The sequence below is a fragment of the Telopea speciosissima genome, chromosome 9 (genome assembly GCF_018873765.1).
Source record: "Telopea speciosissima isolate NSW1024214 ecotype Mountain lineage chromosome 9, Tspe_v1, whole genome shotgun sequence".
NCBI lineage: Eukaryota > Viridiplantae > Streptophyta > Magnoliopsida > Proteales > Proteaceae > Telopea > Telopea speciosissima.
The window spans coordinates 30,726,937-30,730,512 of record NC_057924.1 but is presented as its reverse complement, the minus strand read 5'-3'; the positions used below and the strand labels follow the sequence as shown (position 1 = coordinate 30,730,512).

General features: G+C 38.3%; 1 long non-coding RNA gene across 1 annotated transcript; it reads right to left on the bottom strand.

Moving 5' to 3' along the window:
* Nucleotides 1–1,471: 1,471 nt before the first annotated feature.
* Nucleotides 1,472–1,809, bottom strand: LOC122639607. The gene is made up of 2 exons (XR_006329542.1): nucleotides 1,778–1,809; nucleotides 1,472–1,622 (listed from the first exon to the last, which is right to left on the bottom strand). It is a non-coding gene; the product is annotated as an uncharacterized LOC122639607 (long non-coding RNA).
* Between the last annotated feature and the right edge of the window lie 1,767 nt (nucleotides 1,810–3,576).

Sequence of the window (3,576 nt, the reverse complement as noted above, 5' to 3'; positions counted from 1 at the left end):
ACTACCTGACCGATATTAGGAGCTCTACATATTTGTCCTCCCTCTTGCTGTCTCTCCACAAAGTCAACCCTGCGTGTAATTTCGATTACGTTAACGTGGTTTACAGAAAACAAAATCCTTCTATCTCCTACATGTGGCATTCCGGATCGAGTAGGGCTTTGAGAATGTAACCGGAAGGCTAGGAATAAGACCAACCCATTGTACTTCTGATTTCCTTGTAGGATGTCTCAAGTTGTATTCACAATTCCATTGGTAGGTCACACATCATTTTAGTTCCATATCCTAAGAAAATCGACCGCCAGTCCAAGTTTTCCTCCTTGTTTTCTCAACCTTTTATGTTCTTCAAATAGAATTTACTTTTTTCTGTTATTTTATAAGTATAATTTTAGCACATATAAGTATCACGTTGAACTGTACACAAGAATGAAGAAATGAGATTGTACAATTGAGTTGCAGATTAGGCATGACAGCGGTGTATGATAAAGAGTAAAAGAAAATTGATCCAAAGGCTCAGATTCTGAATTTTATTAGAAAAAAATTGAACTGAATTTTATTAGGTATTGAAGTGCCAGAAGTGAATAATAAAGAGCTATTAGAAAGACATATTGAAGTGTAGGGAGCAAGGTTTCAAAAAGCAGTGAATCGGATCGGAATTGACTGGGATCGATTCTGATTTCTGCAGTTACAAATCAGAATATTCTTGCCAAGATTCCCCCTGAATCAGTGAGTACAAAATATAGATTTTTCTTCATTTTGCTCCCAAGATCATAATATCTGGAATGCATCTTAAGGATGGCTCTCCAACATCCCTTCTTTTAATATAGATATAACAGTGAACAGAGCAAGAGAAAATAGTGAAGAGCGTAAGAGGCCTGTCCTACTTAATGGTGAATTTGGAACTTCTAAATGATCCATTTGGTTTGTCACATAATACAGCCAGAAATAGATTCCAGTAGAATTTCCTTTCCAATTGGTATAGCTATGCTGGTTTTGTGACCCACAATTTGTGATGTGATGATCGATCCACAAAGAAGAAGAAAGCATAATTTTCATCAGACAGAAGCATTAGATCTTACAAATATGACAAAGTATTCGTTATAGCATTACATCTAATAGCTAAAAGCTAAATTTAAAGGGTACTTAAAACCTTCTTTTTTTCTTTTTTTCTTTTTTTCTTTTTTTTTTTTTGGAGACAGGAGGGGTATCCGACTTTAGGCCGACTAAATCCCCTCCTGGGCTTGTACATGACCCCCGTGCCACGCACGAACCGGGAGTTTCTGGGCCCTAGTGAGCCTCAGGCGGGTCGCCCCAAGAAATTATGCTTCGGCGAAGGTTTGATCATGAGACCTCGCTTCCTGAGGCGGAGTCTCATGTCCCCTCCAAGCCAGCTGCGCTAACCCCTTGGGGTTGTACTTAAACTTTTAAACGTGGTAGCTTTAGAACAACCTATCATTTCTGATTTCCATTTTTCTTTACAAAAACCCAAAACAGAATCAAGTTCTCTATTAAACACAGTAACTAAAACCGGAGTGTATTTCCATTAGAACAACCTACCTCTCTGATTCAGAAACACAAGTGTAGTTTCCACCATCTTCACCCACTCTTAAACAACATCGAAGGACCTGTAATGTAAGAAAATTAACGATATGAGGACAAACGGCACAATATAACAGCAAATCTCATGAACTTAGATCATCCAATGAGTCCATTAGTCCAATCAGATTGTCAAAATTGAAGAGCATGATTTCTACCATTAATCGAGTTCAGACAACCTTACCTGCAAATGTGGATCAGCATCTCCCTCTGAGGGAGAGAGAAAAATAGAAAATGTAACAGAAGCAACTTAATGAAGCATTTATCTCTCATTAATGGACTCCACGATTGACCATATCCATGTAACGCTTATACGAATCTTGCCTCTGCAACCTGATATCATCGTTGAATATCTTAATGAAGGCTTCAACTCGCCGATTCAACTCATCATGGCTAAGCGATTTCTCTCTCTTCAGTCCACCATCACCACCTCTCGATGATGCCGATGACGCAGACTAAGCTGAAGACGAAGCATCATTGAAGGTCTCTGACTTTCTCAGCTCCTTTCGATTGGTCACCGCCGGTGCCGATTCCAGATTCGAGTCAGGAACAATCAAACGAGATGGAACGTCCCATGTCTCGCTCTTCTTCAGGTGCCGTGTCAATGGCTTTCCTCTCCCATCGGTGATGATCTTCCACGTAGCGTCGAACGTTTCGTTCTGCTTCTTCGGTTTGGCCACGCCCAGTGGTTTCGCTGTCTTCTGTAGTGCCGCCACCGATTTACCGATTCTTCGACTGGTCTCCGATGATGTTCCGGCGGCGAAACGAGAGGAAACAGAGAGATTTGTTTTGGCTTTCTCGAGAGAATGAGAATGGGAAGAAATATACTCCTCAAAGGGATTCTTTTTTCCTTTTACCGTAAATTTGGCAGATTTCTAACTATAATTAAGGTAAAGAAGACTGGGAAAAAGGATAGAGATGTAGGAAGAGGAGTGATCTCTATGAGAGAGACGCTTAGTTAGTAAATACACGTATAATATGCGTATTATACACGTATCCGAATTTTTAAATATATAATATATCCATCTTTGTATTTTCCCATATTTTTATCGCTTGAGTATTATATTCATATAATACGTGTATTATATGTTTTTTTATTTTAAAAAATACCCAAAAGATTAGAATTTAGGGAAACGATTTCACTTTCCCTTTCGTCCCTTTCGATTTGCGTTGAACATTCAACCGTAGCAGGCAACACTGTTGCCGCAACAGTAGCCGCCCTCCATCTCCAATCATCCTCCCCACCTCCAATCATCCTCCCCACCTCCGTTCAACAAAGCGGCACTTAAGTCTTGTACTCTCCTCTTGTTTCTCTAGTCTTTGAACTTTGATGGTGGTAGTGAAGCAAATGAATCTGGTGTGATATTGGCGAAAACGGCTCAATCTCTATTCTATTTTATTCTTGTTTTTCTGTCTCTTGTAGCTAATGTGTACAATGGAGATTCATATCTGGAACTCTCCCTCTTGTCTTGTGTTGGTTAATTAGTGGGAACTCATCCCCCTTCACAAGAACACATCTGGTTAAAAATATATGGTTATCTCATTGTAGATAGAAAGAAATGTAATGTTGGAAGAATGATTTAATGATAAGGTAATCAACTTGCTCATCTCATTTTCAGACAATCTACATTCATTTCTTGTAGACTATTGATATTTTGGTATGTTAAATGATAATCTTAGAGATGTTATATAGCATATTATATTATTGTGTTTATTTTAGTTCATAAAATCATGATATTATTTTGTTTATTAGATGATGAATGCATATTATATAATGAATATATGTCCCTTTTTTTAAAAATATTATTGCCGTATTATACCCGTATTAAACGTGTACCGTATTATTACCGTATGCGTTTTATGAAGTCGGATTTTTGAAAAATATTATTACCGTTTAGTTCGTTTAATTGCCGTACGTATCCGTTCCCGTTCAATTGCCGTTCCCAAACTTACTAACTAAGGAGAGACGTCGAATGGGAGGAG